Source organism: Alligator mississippiensis, chromosome 1, assembly GCF_030867095.1.
Source record: "Alligator mississippiensis isolate rAllMis1 chromosome 1, rAllMis1, whole genome shotgun sequence".
In the NCBI taxonomy this organism is placed as follows: domain Eukaryota; kingdom Metazoa; phylum Chordata; order Crocodylia; family Alligatoridae; genus Alligator; species Alligator mississippiensis.
In genome coordinates this window covers 427292991-427312959 of record NC_081824.1, presented here as the reverse complement: position 1 = coordinate 427312959, position 19969 = coordinate 427292991, and the positions used below count along the sequence as shown (strand labels likewise).

The 19969-nt window shown below is 43.6% G+C and overlaps 1 protein-coding gene across 4 annotated transcripts in view; it reads left to right on the top strand.

The window, feature by feature from the left end:
* Positions 1 to 19969, top strand: part of MTUS2 (microtubule associated scaffold protein 2) — a 575297-nt gene that overhangs the window by 42789 nt on the left and 512539 nt on the right. For 3 of the 4 annotated variants that reach the window (XM_019497359.2, XM_019497357.2, XM_059719732.1), the window contains exon 2: positions 7884 to 7972. The gene's annotated coding sequence lies outside the window, so the exon portion shown is untranslated. Of the gene's footprint in view, positions 1 to 7883; positions 7973 to 10284; positions 10404 to 19969 lie in introns of all 4 variants that reach the window. The other variant, XM_059719702.1, reaches the window with a different exon arrangement.

Below are 19969 nucleotides of genomic sequence, written 5' to 3'. Positions count from 1 at the left end.
TTGGCCAACAGGTGTCTCTAGGCTTTAGCTGCCCTGTCCTGAGTGTGTTCTTTGGGGCTGGCATACTTCTAAATGCTCTGAAAGAATCTTTGTGTTCAGTTTCCTGCCTCCTCAGTGGAATTGGAAATGCTCATTTATTCTCAGGGGTGTTGCAATAAAGGTAATGGACCCTTATTCTATGACCTGATATATCCCCAGAGAGGAACCTCCTGTTGAAAATTGATACTTGGTATATTTATGACATTAGAGGATGCATTTTAAGATTATTGGCTGTAAGGTTGAGAATGGAGAAGATCTGCCCTCTGTTACAGAAGGTCACTAAAATGCTCATAAAATGTTAATGTGCCAGCTATAAAAAAAAAAAATTGTTTGATTTTATTTTTTTTAAATTTTTTTATTATTATTATTTTATTTTTTTTGTAATCCTTGATAAACAGTTTGGAATGTGCATTTAGACTAACACTGTTACTTGTATCTCTGACTTCTATGTGATTAGAAGGATATTGCAATTCTAACAAATGCGTAAAGATATGGCTTTTATGATGCTTCTAGAATTCAGATTTATTAAATTGTTAGGGCTATGTTAAAATTGCCATTGCTGCTCAGCCTCTGGCCCATGCATGGGTTAATTCTAATACTTGCAAATAATGCAGAGCTAAGTCACTGGAAAGTAAGTCTTCTAGGGAGAGACATTACACAAACTGGTTTAAGTAATCAGAAAGTGGTTTAAACCTGTAACAACAGATGTGTGATGTACACAAACCAGATTGAAAATGGCTGAAACTGGTTTGAGATAAACCTGGTTGAATGTAGTATCAGACTTAACTGATTTGGTTCAAACCAGTTTATGCAATGTCTGTCCCAGACCCCTTGCTGGTTTAAGATAAACCAGACACCCACAGCATCCTGGCATGCTCTCTGGGCTGGGCAGGGCTCTCTGTTCCACAGCAGAGCTGGCCCCTCCCCTCTGCTCCCTGGCTGCAGCTCTGCACAGACAGCAGGCATCCTTGTTCCCCACTCCTCCCCTCCGCCTTACAGACACCTCTTGGCATTAGCTAGCAGACCACATGCTGGCTATGGTCCCTGCTGTGGCAGACGGGACAAAGGGAGAAGCAGCAGGTAGCTGGTAATGTCTCTCTGTTGTCTTCTTAATGGGCTGATAAACACTGCTATCAATTTGCTGCTAGGCTGGTCAGAAGTGTCCTGCTTGGGTCTGGGCATGCACCACCTCAGCTCAGCACTGTGCAAAGGAGGGAGGGCTGCTCTAGGACTCCCCAGCTTCTAGCTTGAGCCACTGCAGGCATATGCCTGCATGTCTGGCATGTCTGAGCAGTTACAAAGTGATTTAGCTTAGCCAGGTTAGATTACGCTGCAAAGATTTAATCAATTCAGAAATTTGGAATCAATTCAGGCTCAGGCACAGGGCTGAGGTGGGGGGGAGGGGCTGTGGCCAGGCAGGATTAACGAGGGGTTCTGTTTATCAGCTCTGTTATCCGCATTTATCACCCCATCAGAAAAAAAGCAGCCTCTCTCATTAGTTCAAACTCTTCTTAAACTGCGAAGGAATGGGGGGACATTACCAGCTGAGCTTTCCTTAGCTCCAGAAAGCCCTAAGCCAACACTGCTGTCTACCATGGCACAGACCATAGCCAGTATGTGGTCTGCTAGCTATTGCTGAGGTGTCTGTGTAAGGCAGAGCCTACAGGGGGTCCCTGCTTAGCGGGGAGGGGGGGAGAGCAGGGGGAAAGCAGGAGGGAACCAGGCAGACCTTGCTGTACCTGTAAGTCTGGAGCTGCAGCCAGGGAGCAGAAGGGAGGGGCCACCCCTCCTGTGGAGCAGAAAGCCCCGCCCAGCCCCCAGAGCATGCCAGGATGCTAGGGGAGTCTGGTTTAGCTTAAACCGGGAAGGGGTCTGAGGCAGACCTTGCTTATACTGGTTTGACTCAAATCGGTTAAGTCTGATATTATGTTCAACCAGGTTTATCTCAAACCAGTTTCAGCCATTTTCAAATCAGTTCATGTGCACTGAACATCTGTTCTGTTATGTGTTTGAACCAGTTTCTGATTACTTAAACCAGTTTGTGTAATGTCTGTCCCTAGCCATGGTGTCTGCTTCCTCTATTGTGGTACTGCCTTGAAGTTTGTGGGGACAGAGGCCTTTCATTCTGGGTTGGTAGTCCTCTGCAATGTTGTGGGTAACGACACAAGTTTTAAGATGGTATTGAATGAGGTTGCTGATGTTTATGTCCTTTCTCAAGTTCCCAGGCCTTGAACACCTTGTGAAGTAAACTGTAATCACCTGAGAACCTCCCAAAGGGCAACGTTTTTTTTTTTACTGAGATTAGTAATGGCCTCAGAGATGCCTAAAGCATCACTAACAGTTAAAGAACGGCTTGTCTTTCATCTATAAGAGCACTTAAGCATAAGGATTTTGCCTTCATTCAATGCAGGACAGAAAAGCTTAGGCAATCTGACAGTGTGATTGTAACAGGAGATGATTTCCATTATGAAAATAAACTTTAGAGGTTAGAAAAGGCTTCTAACTCTTCTGAAAAGTCAGCTTCCCACACATCTGTCAGAAGCAAGTTACTTTACTTACCTGTTACCTATTTATACTGGAAGAGCATCTTTAGCACTGCTATTTTCATCCTGAGAGGCTAGGGAATATTGCTCTAGTACATGCCAAAAAGGTCTTTGAATGCATCTAGCATATGTTCTCTTATGTTATAATAGGAAGATTAGTAGTGTCCTTGTTTGGTTTTGTGTAATATAGTGTTTTTGTGACTGAGACATTGCATTAGTTTTGCAGTTTACAGGATAAGGTTACTGAGTTTTGCAGTTGACAGGATGAGGGTCTTAATGGGACACATCACAGGGATCCTGGTTGTTTGCTTGCTGTGGGAAAATGTAGATTTTCTACTTTAAAGGAGAAAAAGATGGGAAATGGCAGGTTTCTCCTTGCAGGCTGGCAGAGTTCCAGCATGCAAGGGGCTGCTTGGGCTGGGGGAGCGAGAAGCAGGGAGTGCTATGTGCATATGCACACGTACACATGCACATGGCAGCCAGACAGGATGGTCAAGCAGCTCCCTCTAAGTAAGTCTGTTGGGGGGGTACATGCCCCCCCCCAGATTTCTGTGCCCACAGTGGGGTGCAGGGTGGCAGCCAGGCTGGACCAGCTCCAGGCAGGAGCTGCCTCTGTGACCCAGTGGGCAGGACCCAGCATGGGAGAGAGTGCTGTGTCATCATGGCTGTTGAAGTGAGGCACCCCTTGCCTGCCTGGCAGCAGTGGGAGTACAGCTCCTTGCTGCTGCGCCTCACCTTGGTGGCCATGGTGATGTGGTGCTTCCTCCTGTGCCGGGTCCTGCTGGCTGGGTTGCAGAGGCAGCCCCTGCCTGGAGCTGGTCCATCCCGGCTGCAGCCCCACACCGCAGTGTAGGCAAAGAAATCTGGGGGACCACAAGCCCCCCACCCACAGTGTTGGCTGTGCCCTCCCATACCCTTCTACACATCGGCTGTGCCTATACTCGCCACCCCCTCCCTCACACATTGTGGGGCTGGTGCCAGGGGCCTGTGGGCTGGGAGTAAGGGGCACCAATAGGGCCAGGGTTCTGTGGATCAGAAGTAAGGGGCAGGGGCAGGGCACTGGCATATCAGGGCTGCTCAGCACCACGGCGGGGGGGGGGGACAGCTGGACCCACATCCTGGGAAGCAAAGGGAGCAGTGAGAGTTCTGATTTTCCCTAAAATAAAATAAAATAAAATAACCCCCTGAATTTGTAGGTATTTAGAATTGGTAGGCTTTAAAATTGTAAATACATCAATAAAACATTGCGTTCAACTGATACCTATCAGTTGATATCTATATAGTGGCATTTCGTTTGAATTCTGGAAAAATGCAGATTTGGGGTTTTGTTTTGTTTTTTTTATTGGAGAATTTAACAGAGAAAACCAGGATCCCTCTGATTCATTACTCATGCCCCTGCCCTCCGTGCAAAGAAGTGTGTGGAAATAATATTAAAAATCTGTCTTACAAGACCAAGCTGACCAATTTTAAAATTGATCACTTGCATTGGTTTAGAGTTAACTTTCAAGCATCCTTGGATGATGACACTCTGCAATATCGATACAGAGTAAAAGTGAATTATTACCTAAACCCCACGTAATCCATAGTAGGTTTGACCTGAATTCTGCAGGTCTCTGCAGGGTATTTTCAGCTTCAGATGCATTTTTAAATGGAGACTCTTAGTAAATTATATATGAAAATGAATAATACAATCAGTACAATATCACCTCACTTAATTTGATAGTCAATTCAATTTGTTCTTTGCTGCCCCTACATTTTTAACTGTCAAGGTGATGCAGTATTTTATATTGATACACACAAGTGCATTGCAGAAAGGTAATAGAAATTGGGAATGATGTTGAAGGCTCTTGGAAACCGTCTTGATGATGATATGATTGGGATGACCCATTATATAGGTTTGGCTAAAGTGTTCAGCACATATGTTAACCTTGATATCTGAATTGTCATTACTGGGTTTCAAGCTTAAACCACAAATGAAATGACTAGGAACAGTTCATGCTTCTTCAAGAACTGCTGTTGGGGTGGTCTGCAGACAAGACTATGTCCATTCTGTCTAGATTTGAAATACATCTCTAGTTAGTTTAGCTCAAATGAGAATGGTCGCAGTCCAGAATAACCCTATTTGTTTTATTTTTAGATTTTGTATCCCTATCCAAAAGGTTCAGAGCAACTTACAATAAAGAGAAAGCTAACACTCAGCTGGGAAACAACAGTAGATTCCTCAAGCAACTTCCCTAAGCTCACCCCCCAACTAATGCTTCCCTGCATAAACCCCCATTCAGACAAACCCACCAGCTGATCCCAAACATGTTTTCCAACTGCTGTTGACTCCGGATAAGAAATCTCTTCCTACTGTTCCCCAACCAATCCTATGCCCCTGCCTCATCGCCAGGCAGCATGAACGACTCGTGCCTCCTGAGACTGGGGGGGGGCACAATTTGTGGGTGGGTGCAGCAGGCAATCTTAGGGGGGCATGTGCCCCCCTACAAGTTGCCTATGTCAGGCAGGATCACTCTGTCCTCCTCCAGTGTCCCTTATAAACCTGCACCCCACTCCTACAGAGGAGCTGTGGCTGTTGCAAAAACCCACACTATTTTCTTTTAGTTAAAGTGCCCCTGCCTCCAGTTTGAAATGCAGGGATGCTTGAATACACATGATGCGGAGGCTGCTGGAGCATGCTAATTAGCACTCTCCAGCAGACTTGCAGCAGACTTGATTAAATAAAATACAAACCACTTAAATGCTTATCAAACTCCATTTTAAAAGTAGCTAAGTTTTCAGTCACCACTCTTCCAACCATAGGCTTTTCCAAATGTCACAGTTCAAATGGTTAAGAATCTTCTAACTTCCAGCCTAAATCTATTGATGGCCAGTTTGAATCCACTTGCCCCTGTGCCAGCATTTGTCTTTTAGTTTAAACAGCTCTTATTCTCTGGTGTTTGTCTTCCTGATATATTTGTAGAGGACATTCCTATAGTGTCTCAGCTTTTGTTCTATTAAAACTGTGAGGGCTAACCTTTTTGGTGGGTGTGCTACAAATTAGCCCTTTACTTTCTCCAAGTGCCACTCTGATCCAACTCCTCTGCCCAGTGTCTGCTCTACTTTCTGCTCCCTCTCCTGTAGTCCCTGTCCAATCTCCTGCTCTGCTTGCTGCTTCCTGCCCTATTGGCAGCTGTGCTGCCTGTCACCTCCCTGATCTACTGGGTGTTACACAGACAGATTGCCTGTGCCACATGTGGCAATTGTACCAAAGGTTGGTCAACAACTCTCACCTGTTTCCCCTGTTCCCTTCTCGTATGATAGGCTCTTCATTCTGAAGTCCGTTTCTGTTCCAGTTTGTGAGTCTCACTTGAGTGACTCACCAGAACTGTGAATGGCATTCCAGTGCCTTGTCCAATGGCACCAAGAATTCTTTATCTCTACTAAAAGTACTTTTTCCTTGTATATCCTGGGATCACATTGGCAGATTACAGTTCTTTTTGATCAGCTATTATCACTTTGTCTCCATCTCCCCTACTACTTGTTGTAACCATCATTTTAGCTCATGCAAGATTGATGCAGAAACTTACAGAGTGAAGTCAAATGTTGCTTAGTATTAAAATACAATTAAACATGTTGGGAAGAAGAAGATTCTTACTGGAGAGTTACCACAATCTGTAAATATCTTGTTGTATAGGACACATGCTAGTATGTCCAAAATTATACAAGAGGGAGAGAAAATAAAGATTCCATTGTGCTTGATCAGTTAAACCTACCTTCAGAGAATTGGTTTATAGATAATAGGAGCTTCTGTTTTCCTCATAACATCAGAACAGTGAGGACATTGATTTGAATTAAAATGGGCTGGTTTCAAAGCTAATAAAAAGAAAAACTGTTCTCAGATAGCTTGTAATTACACTGTGAAACTCTTGACCTAAATGACTACCTGTGACAATAAGCTTAGCAAAATTCAAAGAGGTTGGACTTTCATATGGATCTCCAGAGTGTCCAAAGTGATAGCAAATGCTAATAGAACCCTGGTAATACCTTATAACTTAGGTTGTATGCTGATCTCTAACCAGTGGAAACCTGAGCAAGGTGCAGATTATCCCACATCTGCCGCCTTCATAATGGTACACATTCCTGTGAACTATTTAGTGCTGATGGTTGTTGGAGACAGGGCACTGAACTACACTATCCTTGAGCAGATCCAGTGTAGCATATTCCTATGCTTCTAGCTGAAAAACAGCTTCTATTTTCTGTATAGGAAATTGCTCAAGTGATAAAATACCATGGTAATGAGCACATTGTAAGAATCCAAACGGAATAAATTTCAGATAGTCGGTTGATCCTGGTTGGCAATCTCAGCTGAAAGGCCAAAGACAAAACATACATAGAACAACTCCTCCAGACCTAGTTGTGAGAGTTGTTAATCTAAACGCAGGCCAAAGGCAGAGGGGAGGTGCACTTTATAGACTAACTTGGGCCTGTCCTATTTCTAAGTGGCTGGGGGCTGCACGCCCTGTGGGTCATACCAGCAAGTGTCACAGGCTGCATGTCATGGCAGCAACTCTCTGCATTGTACTGCATACATATGCACTCTCACCCTCGGCTGAGACACAGGCACCCTGCCTCCTTGCTGCAACCCAGCCTCTTGCATTCAGCTGCCAGGCTCTCCCATCATGGCAGGCTGAACCATGCTGTCCTGCCATATCCCCTGGGGCAGGGGCCAGGAACTGGAAGCCAGAGGAAAGGGGACCTCAGGAGTCCCAGCTGCTGCTGCTGCAGCCAGGGTGATGGGGAGAGTGGTGTCTGGATAGGAGCCTGAAGGCTGCAAATTAACCCCTCACAGGCCATATGCAGCCCATGGGCCACCAGTTGGGCAGCCTTGGACCAGCTGAATTGGAGATGTAGCAATAGTTGAAGCAGTCTGGTGCAAAATTTTCACTGCCACTTAGGGCCTTTCTGGTAAACAGGGAGGATTAAATCTTGGGAATGGTAGGTCTCACAAGAACTAATTCACCAAAAGCATTTAAATAAGTGTCCTAAAACTGAATGTAAAATACCACATTACAGATCATTAGGCTTTCTTTTTCCCTTTGGTAGGACTGAAGAATTTCCATTTTGCAATGGGAATTTTTCATGCTTATATCAAGGGGAAATGGAGCCTATTGCTGATCTAAACTTATTGCAGGTGTGTTAGCAATGGATAGATAGTAGGTATATAAATGTTCCAGTAAGTCTATTTAGGCAGAAAACTGCTTGAATACACTGTTGTGTTGTATACCTGGTGACTGACTATTCTTGCCCTATGTATTTCAGATTTTATTTCTGGTGCTGCTTTCTGTTCTCAAGCTAACTGGTTGGATCTGTATTCCTCTGTCGATTTTGGACCCAGATGCTTCCTTGTGGTATGTTGCTTTGTGGCCTTGGTTAAAAGGGTTATATTTCTGCTATGTTGCTGCTGGCTTGACTTTTGAAGAATGTTGATGCTAGAAGTATAGAGTTGCCAGCATATTCCCAATGGAAAAGCAGGTGTTTTCCTTTGCTGATTCAGTGCTCTCTTTTGAAAGGTCCTGGGATTCATAATAGGACATTCTTTCACCTGCCTGCCTCTGTATAAGAACTGTGTTGGAAAACCAGCAATATGTATCTGGCAGTCTGTAGAGAAATCCCTGCTGGAGTTATCAAAATCAGTATGCCTGGTCTTAAGCAACATTTAGAACAATTTTTTATCAATGAAAATCTTTTAAGATCTTGGTGTTCACAGTGGTTTCTGAGCTATTAGATAGTATCCAAAACAAAACATTTGCTTATACTTAGAAGGATTTTGCGAAACTAAGAAGGGCAAATGATATTAAACATTATACTTTTTTCATTTAAATAGATTATATTCCCACCTAATTAATTTCAGCAGAATAGAAGGTTCAACTTCAATAGCATCCTTGTGGAGGTGAAGAGGCATACTTTGCTACCAAATCATATTTCTGTCTTTTTTTTTTTCCAGCCATAAGTAGCTCTTCAGTAACTTTTTAAATTTATTTCAATGAAACCAGCTCCTTACCTGTTTTGTTAACCATTATCTTAGGGTAAATAAACCATAAGCATGTCAACCGTTTTTGTCCTTTTGACCAAGAAAATGCAGTGTCTGTTCACTTTCATTGTGAAAGCCGTACAAAATGCATTCAAAAAGCGTGTGTGGGGTCACACATCTGTTTCTGCAGCCCAGTTCTTTTCAGCTGACCCACAGACAATACCAAATAGCAGAAAATCTTTGCCTGACTCTGATCACACGTAAATCAGTTTTTTTCCAACTGTTTTTCCATTGACTTCAAAGGAAGTACTTCTGATATATATGGGTGTAAATGAGGGCAGAATCAAGCCTAGGGGTTTAGTGACAGCCAAAGGGAATGTGCTGACTATCTAATTGTGTTGGTCTATGCACTTTGTATGTTCAGTGAATTTTAAATTGTAAGTTTTAACAACTGCACTGAGTTGTTTTAGTACTGTCATGCTAGGTTGGCTCTTGTCTACCAAGACAGTATAATTTGAATAAAGAACAGTTTCTCAGAAGTAAGTTTAATTGGGTAGTTTGTTCTGGAAAATGTTAAGTGAGTTTGAAAATTGTTTCTAGGCAAAAATTTTTTATACTACTGCTCCGTTGCAGCTGCTGCTGTCAAGTTTACAGTTCTCTCATTATAAACCTTGTTGTCAGTCACTCATTTTTTTTATCCTTTTGGGGTGCATTTACTAGCTTGATGTCAGCCCAAGGGCAATTTTTTGGTTTTTTGTTTTTGTTTTTTTTGAGCTAATGTTATTGCACAGTTCTTTTTTTAAAGATACTGGACTATTTTAAAAAGCCCCATGCTATTTTCTTTTTTTTTTACAACCAGTTGTCTGCCAAGAGCAGAGGCATGATGAGTAGTAGAATTTGGCCAAACAATCACAGTATCATGAGTGAAAGGTATCTGAAAGGTATCTTCACTTAGCAGCAGTGGTGGCTGAGGGGAGGGCAAAAGCTGTCTTAAGTTGTCCTACTGATATTCAAATCCTGACCATCCAAATCTGTCCAAGGCCCAGTGCCTCATCAAGTCAGTTCAGTTCTGTAACCTTCCCATTTTTGTTGGTTAGGTTCCTAGCAGATGTTACATTTATCATGCAATTAACATATTAATTACACAATAAATTGTAACATGACACATTTTTAGGGAATTTATGGTGAGATGAAATGGCAAACTAGTTACAGAGATGTTTAATGTGGAACATATTTGTGGTTAGTTTGTATTCAGGTTTAAATTGAATGTGTGGCATGTGTTCTGGACCTCATTAAGTCTAGCCCCCAGCTCAAGGCCTCAAGGATCATCTCTGACCAAACCATCCCACCCAAGTGTCTGTTCATCCTCCTCTTAAAAACTTCCAAGGATGGAGATTCCACAACTTCTTTAGGAAGCCTGTTTCAGTGCTTGACCATCCTTTTAATCAGAAAGTTGCTCCTAATCTCTAACCTAAATTTCTTCTGCTGCAGCTTGGAGCCATTGCTCCTAGACCTGTGCATGGCCACAGATTATAGTCCTTCTCCATTCTATCTGTTATAGCCCTTCAGGTATTTGAAGACTGTTATCAAATTCTCCCTTGATCTTTTCTTCCTCAGACTAAATGGTCCTACCTCTTTCAACAGTTTATCATAAGCCATGTTTCCTAGGCCTCAAAACATTTTTTGTAGCTTTCTTTTAGACTCTTTCCAATCTGGCCCCATTTTTCTTGAAGTGTGGGGCGTAACACTGGACACAGATGAGGCTTCACCAGTGCTGCACAGAGTGGAAGAATCACCTCCCTGGATCTGTGAGTGACACTCCTGTTAATCTATTCAGTTTGTCTAATAAAAGATATCACATCTACCCAAAGAACCTTCCCTACCAGTATGCTGTTGGCTTTTTTTGTAACTAGATCACACTGTTGGGTTATATTCAGCTTATAACCTATAGCAGTGGTCTCCAAACTTTTTATGGTGAAGATCACTTTTTGAAAGTTAAAGGACACCCCAGGATCTACTGCCCCTACCCCGCCATGCCCCTCCACCTCCTGGACAAGCCACCTAGGCTCTGACCTCACTCACCTGGTATCATCCACAGATTTGCTAAATGTGCACTCAGTGTCATTGTCCAGATCATTAAAGATGTTGAATAACATTAGGTCCAGGACAGACCCCTGGGGAACCTTACTTCATACCGCCTCCCAACTAGATATTGAGCCATTGCTGACTACTTGTTGAGCACAATGATTGAACCAGTTATGTATCACCTTACAGTACTTTCACCTAGTCTGTATTTCCTTAGCTTCTTAATGAGAATGTTGTGGAAGATGATGTCAATATCACTGCTGAAATCAAGGTGTATGACATCCACTGCTCCCCTACATTCATAGAGGAATGACATCAGGTTCATCAGGCATGACTTGCTCCCGGTGAATCTGGTTTGTTCCTGGCTGGTTGATCCTGACAACCTTGTTCTCCTCTAGGTACTTCACAATAGATTCCTTGAGGACCTACTTCATGATCTGATTTCAGATATCGAAATCAGACTAACTAGTTTTCCCTTTCTTAAAGATGGGAAATGAGTTTAACATAAGACGTCATCAGCTGTGCTGGGATTTCATCAAATTATTAGCTTTGTAACCCTTCTGCCAGGCCCTATTGGCTCTACAAGGGCCAGGTCCAAATTTTGGGGGTCTTGGCTTGAGGCCCACTCAGAAACCTGCAAAAATTTGACCTTCACTAAGGGTCTTAAGAGAACAACTTCTCTACTTGCAAGCAATTTGGATGATGATCTGAGTATAGAAGATTATAAAACAGAACAAAGAAAATAACTAAACTTTAGCAAACAGCAGCTATAAAATACCTCAACTATTAAACTCCTTAGAATATTAGACTTCCTGAGTTCTTAGTCACTGTTTTAACTGCAAATTCCCCTCCATAGGAGTTACTACTTTGCCTAGTTCAGAGTAGGGGTGGGGGTAAAAAGAGCTTTTTCTTGGTGGGTTTCTGGGGAGGATTTTGTTTTCACTGCCTGCCATTCCTTAAGGAAGCACTGATCAGGATTGCTGGTTCTCTTTATGGCTAGGGACAGACATTCAAAAAGCTGGAGCCTGAATTGATTCAATGTTTGCAGGCTAGTCTAACCTGCCTAGATTGAATCAATTTGTAGTGAGTAGACATTCTCTCAACTCAGGAAATGCAGTTACATGCCTGCAGTGGGTCAGGTTAGAATCTGGGGAGCACTAGAGCGAGCCATCGGCTGCAGGAAAGCTGTGCTGGGGTGGTATGTGGCCAGGCCCTAGCAGTAGCCTCAAGTGAACTGGCCAGGGAGGGGGTTTAATTTTCCCCTCCCTGTCCCACCGGCATGGACCCAAGCCGGGGTCCACCTGGCACTCCCCCCCCCCCCCCCCCCCCCTTTGCCGCTACAGTGGCAGGGGCATGGCCAGACACTGGCCAGCATGGCTCCCTGAGGCAAAGGTGGCAGGGAGGGGATTTATTCCCCCCTCCATCCCCTCTGCTCCTAGGTGACCAAAGCCAGGGTCGGCCAGTCCTGATTGCCGCCGCTGCTGTTTGCTCCTTGCACAGGGCGAACAGCAGAATAAGCTTCTTCCCTGCCCCTCTGCCAGATGCTGGAGGGAGGGGTATATAACCCCCTCCATGCCCAGTGCCTAAGGCAGCTGTGCTGGCTGGCCTCTGGCCATGCCCCCACCCCTGCTGCTGGAGTGGCGAGGGGACAGGGACCGTGACAGGGGTAGCAACCCCTGTCATTATGTCCTGGGAGTGCAAGCCTCTTCCCGGTACAGGGGCTGCACTGTGGGTGGGAGTGGGAAAAGAGCAGCAGAGCTGCCGCAGCCTGTGTTAAGCAAGTGGTGGCACTGGGGCTCAGAGGGGTGGCCATAGCCCCCCAAGGCCTTCTTAGCAGCAGCGTTGCTTGCCCCACACAGTCTGCAACAGCTCTGCTTGCCCTGTTCCTGCCCCTGCCTGCAGCACAGCCTCTCTGCCAGGAAGAGGCTTGTGCTCCTGGGAAACCATGACAGAGGCTGCTGCCTTGTCACGGTCCCTGCCCTCTTACTGCTCCAATGGCAGGGGTGGGGGAGTGGAGGGGGGTTGTTTCCCCTCTCCCTCCAGCATCTGGCAGAGGGGGTATGGGGGGAAACTTATTCTGCCACTCAGCCTGCATAGGGAGTGAACAGCAGTGGCAGTGGTTGGAGCTGGCAGGCCTTGGCTTTGGTCCCCGAGGGAGCAGAGGGAGGAATAAACCCCATTTCTATCTCCTCTGCCTCAGGAGGCCATGCGTCTGGCCATGCCCTTGCCCCTGCTGCTGCCATGGCAAGGGAGGAGCGTCAGGCAGACCCTGGCTCTGGTCTGTGCTAGTGGGACAGGGAGTGGGGAATTAAGCCTCCTCCCTGGCCAGTTAAATTGAGGCTACTGCCAGGGCTGGTCATGTCCCCGCCACTGGAGCAGCAAGCAGAGACATGCCTGGCAGGTCCTTGCGGCTGGGACAGGAGAAGGAGGGGAATAAACCCCTTCCGTGATGCCTTAGTAGGGCTGACATATGGCCATACCGCTGCCCATCGTTGCTCCAGCTAGAGAGCAGAGGTACAGAGCCAGCTCTACTCTCTGGAGCAGACAGCACAGCCCTGCCCAGGGCTCCAGAGCATGCTAGGATGCTGGAGGCCTCTGGTTTAGCTTAAACCAGGAAGGGGTCTGGGACAGAAGTTCTATAAACCAGTTTGATCTCAATCTGTTAAGTTGGATAACATTCAACCAGATTTCTCTCAAACTGGATTTAGCCATTTTGAACCTGGCTTATGTGCACTGCACTTATGTTCTGTTACAGGTTTAAACCAGTTTCTGATCACTTAAACCGGTTTGTGTAACTTCTGTCCTTAGCTTATGAGTGCCCCTGGAGTTGTTGCCTACCACTGCCACTAAGTGCTGCCGCTTTGGGTCTTTGCTGCTGATCGTCACTCCCCTACTCTGAGAGAACCACTGGGAGTTACCTGTGCTGGGGAAATGCCATTCTCTCACTGCTAGGGGACCGCTGTGTGAGCCCCCTCTGGGATTCAGTTCTGGGTCTCTTTAAGGAGACAGCTTCATCTGTCCTTTACTAGCGAGGGTTTACCTGCCTCAGCAGGAGTGCCCCCAAAGGGTGAGTCCAGTTTGGAGTTTCTCTGGGCTTCTCAGTCACAGCACAGAAACTTTCCTCTTCACATACCTTACTAGCCTCTCAGGGGCCTTGCTGCTACCATTGCCATCCCTCCTGTTCTCCCCCAGCTGTACCCCAACTGTCACAGAACCTTGTTGTCCCCCGCACAACTCTCTTGGGATACAAATCAGGGTAAAAACACAAAACAAGCCATAGCCTTTAAAAACTGTTCACCAAATGAGAGCATGGTAGTCCACAGTGGGACAGTTCTAGTACTAGATCACAAGGTTAGAAGTACATGTATCTGTGCACGCATACACCTATACCCTATTTAATAAAGTTATATAAATATGTAATCCCCCCCCCCCCCAATGCCCTTTTCAGTATTTTTTTAAAGTCCTGGATTTAAGCTTCTGTTTTTTGTGGGTTTTTTTTTTGGTTTTTTTTGGGTTTTTTTTTTTGTTTTTTACTAAGGCCACTTTCTTGTTATAGGTTGTTTTTCCTCCCCCCCCTCCTCCCATGTCTGTTCCTTTTTTTTATTTGAAATTGTGTTCCTCTTTCTCCTCTGCTGTTGGTCTAGTTCAGTGCAAATAATTCGGCTCTTAACGAATACACGGTTTTGTATTCTAGCCTTTCCTCCTAGCCTTTCCTTCCCACGACCTCCCCCATCTTTCTCCTGACTACAATGTCAAGTTGTTCCTCTTCTATTCTTAACTAGGCATGCTCAAACTTCCTGCTCAGGACTGCCTCGCACCCCAAAATTGCCGGATAGCTTGATTTAGCTTCTCGTGAGTCTTTGCAGGGCCAGCTTAATATGAATTCTAGTATTTCTCAAGAGTGTCTCCAGACTGAAGTCCTTGGAATTTTCTGCAAGATGGTGACAGCCACAAGCACTAGAATTTCAAATTTGATGTTGGACAAAATAAGGAACTGAGCACTGGATCCTGCCAAGCATCTGCTAAGGATGCATTTTTGAGTTCTTCTGTTGTCCAGATGCACTTAAAATGAGGGGAAGATTGTTTTCCTAATTTTAAAAACAAAATTAGATGAACAAAGGAATGTGAGGTGGGGATTAACTAAAGTAAAACCTGCAGTATGGTACTTAGCAAAAAACAGATGAAAAGTAATCACTGGCTCTTCTTGCCAGAACATGGCACCACTTTGAGTGGTAGCTCACATATATAGTTTTGGGAACAGCCTCCTAGAAGAAGTACCTAAATACATACCGCAGATCATACAGTCTTCATATATATATAGTTAGTAGAGATGTTATCCCAATACATCTGCCTGTATAGGAGCCTGGAAGTACAGAGCTGCACCAAAAAGAGAAATATACTGGTGTAGATTGGGGTGATGCGTTCACCCTGAACAACCTTTCTATTTTAGGATTTTATTCCACTGTCCTTTATTGTAGTTCAAGCACCTTCCATGTAAAATCTCTAGAAAAATTCCCGGGCTAGGGATAGACATTACACGTAAACTGGTTTAAGTATTCAGAAACTGATTTAAACTTGTAACAGAACATAAGTTCAGTGCACATAAACCTGTTTGAAAATGACTGAAACAGCTTTGAGATAAACTTGGTTGAATATAGCATCAGACTTAACTGATTTGCGTCAAATTGGTTTATGTAATGTCTGTCCTAGACCCCTTGCTGGTTTAAGATAAACCCAGGCTCCCCCAGCATACTGGCATGCTCTCTGGGCTGGACGGGGCTCTCTGGTCCACAGCAGAACTGGCCCCTCCTCTCTGCTCCCTGGCTGGAGCTCTGGCAGAGACTGCGGGTACATCAGGGTCTGCCTGGCTTTCCCATATCTCCCTTCTCACCCCTACTTTCTGCTTAAGAAGAAATCCCTTTCTCCTCTCTCCCACAGCACAGACCCTAGCCAGCACATGGTATTCTAGCTAATGCTGAGAGGTGTCTGTGTAAGGCAGACAGGACAGTGTCTGCTTGGGGCTTTTTGGAGCTAATCAGCAGGTCAGCTGGTAATGTCCCTGCATTCCTTTCTTTAGAAAAAGCTGTTTAAGAAGAGGTTGAACTAATGAGAAAAGCTTTGTTTTCTGATTGGGTGCTAAATGCTGATAACCAGGGATCATGGTTGTCTCTGATTAAAAAAAAAAAAAAAAAGAAAATTGCCAAGCTTCAGATTTAAAAAAAGTAACCCAAAATCCACATTTTTCTTGTAAGTGGAGTTTCATTTTAATTAAAGAAAAATGTGGGTTTTGGGTTAGTTTTTTTAAAATCTGAAACTTGGCAATTTTTTTATCAGAGACCACCAGGATCGCTGCTGATAACAGAGCTGATAAATGCTCTATTATTAAGAGGGAGAAACTCCTCCTTTAATCAAAGCATCCTGTCAGGACCTGGCCACACCCCCTCAGCTCAGCATTGTGGAAGGCAAGGGATAGCTGCTCTAGCACCCCCTGGCTTCTAGCCTGAGCCACTGCAGGCATATTTCTGCATGTTTTCAGTCCAGAGGGGATGTCTGTATCGTTACAAACTGATTTAGCCTGGCCAGGTTAGATTAACCTGCAAAGATATTGAATCAGTTCAGGTTCAGGCTTTTTGAATGTCTGTCCCTAACCCTGGTGAACTTCAGAGTATGTCTAGCTACTTTTTATTTCTTTACAGTATGCCTATTTAGTTTTAATTTGCCTGTATTACAAAGCAGATACAGAACACAGCAGCAGTCTATCAGCTGAAGCCATTCCACAGTTTGTTTTCATCCTCATTAAAGATTGCAATAATAAAATCTCAGTGTCTCACAAATGTGCACAAGCCTTACATGCTGTTAGTTATTCAGAGACTAATTTAAACTAATAGGTTCCACTGCACTTGGAAAGCCAAAGGTAAGGCATTTCACTCCCTCTTCAATGTCTATTTGAGATGTTGCAACAGATATTGTGGGTATGTTAAGAATGCATTGTTTGCAAGCCCTTGTAGTACAGTACATGGGCATAACGGGCGAAACTTTGAAAGTAGCGGACATTAATGGAGTCCCATGGCTACCCTGCAGATGACATGCAATTTTATTAAAAAGATCCATTGAGTGGTCTTGAATGACCAGGATTGCTATCCTTTTAAGTAATGTTTTTAAATGTAGAATTTTTGGTTTCTCTTTTGCTGGTATTAAAAACAAAAATCCAGACACCTGTGTTTGGATTATGTAATAGTTTCAATATTTCAGTAAAATTTTTTGATCCTTTCTTTGATTTTAAAATTGTGTCTCTACCACCAATAAACTAGCATTTGGAAATTTAAAAGACACTTTATAATCTGCCGCTCTGTTAGTCATTTATGATAGTGTATTTATAAAACCCTTTGTTTGTGGATTTTTATAGAGTACCTGGCTTCTCAGAACATTTGAGGAGAAATAGTTATTAAAATATGCACAGTAACTGCATCATTTAAAAATAATATTTTATCTATTTTAATATTTGTAAACTATCTTCAGGCTTTCATGTAAGCCACTGCATCTGTTGACACTGTATTTATGACACATGCCTTGTTCTGGGTGGACCCAAAACTCTCAGACCAACCACAACCTTTCCATTCGATAAGAGGCAAATTTTATTGATAGAGCACAGTGATAACAGATGAGAATAATGCAAACAATTATGTATCTACCAGTCTTAGAGTTGTCATCATAGGAAAAGTACATCTGGCAGTACACAAGCTTTACTTTGAGGTTCTTTCTTGAATGTCAGATGTCAGCAGCCTGGAGGCCCATCCACCCCCTCTGCCCCCTGTGGGGTTGGTGAGATGGGCTGGTAGTATGCCCTCTGTCTATGGGGGCCTTGGGTTCCCCTCTCAGGGACTCTTTGCTGCTCTGAAATCCCTCCTTTTGTATTCTTTTATCCTGCTGTGGTGACTCTTCATCTCTGGCCTTTGTTGATTGGTCTGTTTCTCAAAACTGAAATGCCCAAGGTCTCTGCAGTTGGGCACTGTGACCTGATGTCACCTTATCTCCATGTTATGGGATAGCGGGAACATGTTTTCAATTTCCTAGCCTGTGTGTCTGTTTGATCCTTGCCTGTAGTAGATACAGCGGGCCTTGGAGAAACTTTCTCACAGACAAGCTTTTTAGAAATCAGTTAACCCTTGCTGATGCCCTGGACCATTATTCTAATGCATATGTAATTTACTTATAAGCCAGTTCCCAAAAGCAAACCTCTAATTACTGTTTTCTAGCCATCAGCACCCATGCTTTAAATTCTAAAAGAACCTAACAATCCCGTTGACTTCACAATATTTAAAATTTGCACAACTCCCTTGCCCGCCAGTGTTTTTGCTTATTTTTAAAACAAAATTCAGGCAATTCTAAGAGGGACATCTTGTCAAGTTTTAGCTTCAAAAAGATATAGTTTGTACTGTCAGAATTGCCACCATGTACAGTAGATATTGGGATAATTTCTCCACAGGAGATCATTGTAAAAAACTCTTGGGGTGAGGGATTGTGGGTGGTTTTGTCAGATAAAAAGTGGCGTTGAATGACTTTCCATGATTATAAAGACGGTTGATGTGATTCAGCCCAGGAACAGAATGGGGATTGACGGGGGGGGAGTTCTGGTGAATTTACAGCTGGAATATGAAGAATGTAAAGTTAAACCTGGCAGTTTCAAGGAATAGCTCCGATTTAATACTGGATCACTGAAGTTATCAATTTTGCCTGCCATGGGTGAGACAGGTTTTGGTATTTGGATCTCTCTTCCTTTTAGATCTAGTGCTACGGGAATTTGGTTTCACCTTATTCCTAGTCTCTCTAAGTAAAGTCTCATACCAAGTTTTTTACATAGCGTGTTCTTTGTCAGACCTCAAAGTGCTTTACAAAGAGGATGGGTACCATAGTGCCTTTCTATAGATGATGAAATAGAAACTCATAGTCATAGATTACACAGTAGACAAATGGCAGAGCTGAGAATGAAACCCAAATTTTAAGTGCCAGCACAGTACCCTCTCATCTGCTGGGCTTCACTGCCCCTTAGTGGCTTGGATACTACATTTAGTAGGTTAGGTATTTGTTTATCTGTACATTTTTATGTACCCTACTATCAGGAAAGGAGGTACCATAGTGGGCTCTGATGGGTCAGATTTGGCACAAGTCCTGTGTAAAGATCACAAATCAATACACTTCTGAGAAGAGGATGGGGAGGAGGAAGAAAACTGGTTTCCCTATATTTATTTAAAACACTATACATAGGCATCTGTTAAACAAGGCAGAAGGCTCAGATCCCCCCAAAGTATTTAGGCATCTAAAGTAGGACTTAGTTGGCAAAGTGATATCTGTGTCTAAGAGTGTTATCTCAAAACTTTTATCTAGAAAGTGGAAGCACCTGAAAAGCTAGAGTTACCTACATTTTTATCAGTAAAGTTTTTCACCCAGAATTCTGCTTGGCAGCAGGTCTGGGCATGCCCAGAAGCAGAACTTGCCCATAGTCAGGAGAGAAATGACACATATAAAGCATCTTTTCTTCAGTGGGTTTTTTTGTTTGTTTGTTTAAATCCCTAAGTTTAGACTTGCTTCCCCACAAGCATGTTGCCTGTTGCAGATTTTCTTCTGATGTGCTGTACTGTTATGCAGTATATAGGGAATTTAGTCGCATGATTTAGAGGGGCAGATTCCATCCACCTAAAACTCGGTTTAATATTGATGCTGGGTTCTTTTATGGATGCATCTTGAGGTGCTTGAGGTTGGTATAGCCAGAGGTTGGTAGTGCGGGATTCATTGATATCTTAAGTAACAAACCATAAACCTGTGAACTTTCCTTCTGGAGGATGCTGCTTTTCATTCTAGTTTCTGTACAGACGTGATGTAAGAACATTTAAAAAGGGGACAGCGCTTGAAAACAGTTACTATTTTGATAGTTCTTCTTCCAGAAAAACACCTTTAATAAAAAAAAAAAGTGTTTGGAATAATTACAATACATGTTTTTTGTATGTTGTTTTTTTTTTTTAAAGGAGGAGAATATTGTATTGACTGGCAATTATACACTAAGGGCCAGATTCTCTGTGACTTAATCATCTTAGCACAGCTAGTCAGGATTTTGTATACAAGTGTGCAAGCCACAGAAGCCTCACTCATTTACTTTAGACTTCAGCAGGTACCTAGGTGCTTAATTTTCAGTAGTAAAGTTGCTTATGTCTCAGGCTTAGCTAATGTGTGTGTCCACGGACACTGCCATCTTGGTACCTATGTTATGCCCAAGTTGGTTTGGGCTAGGGAC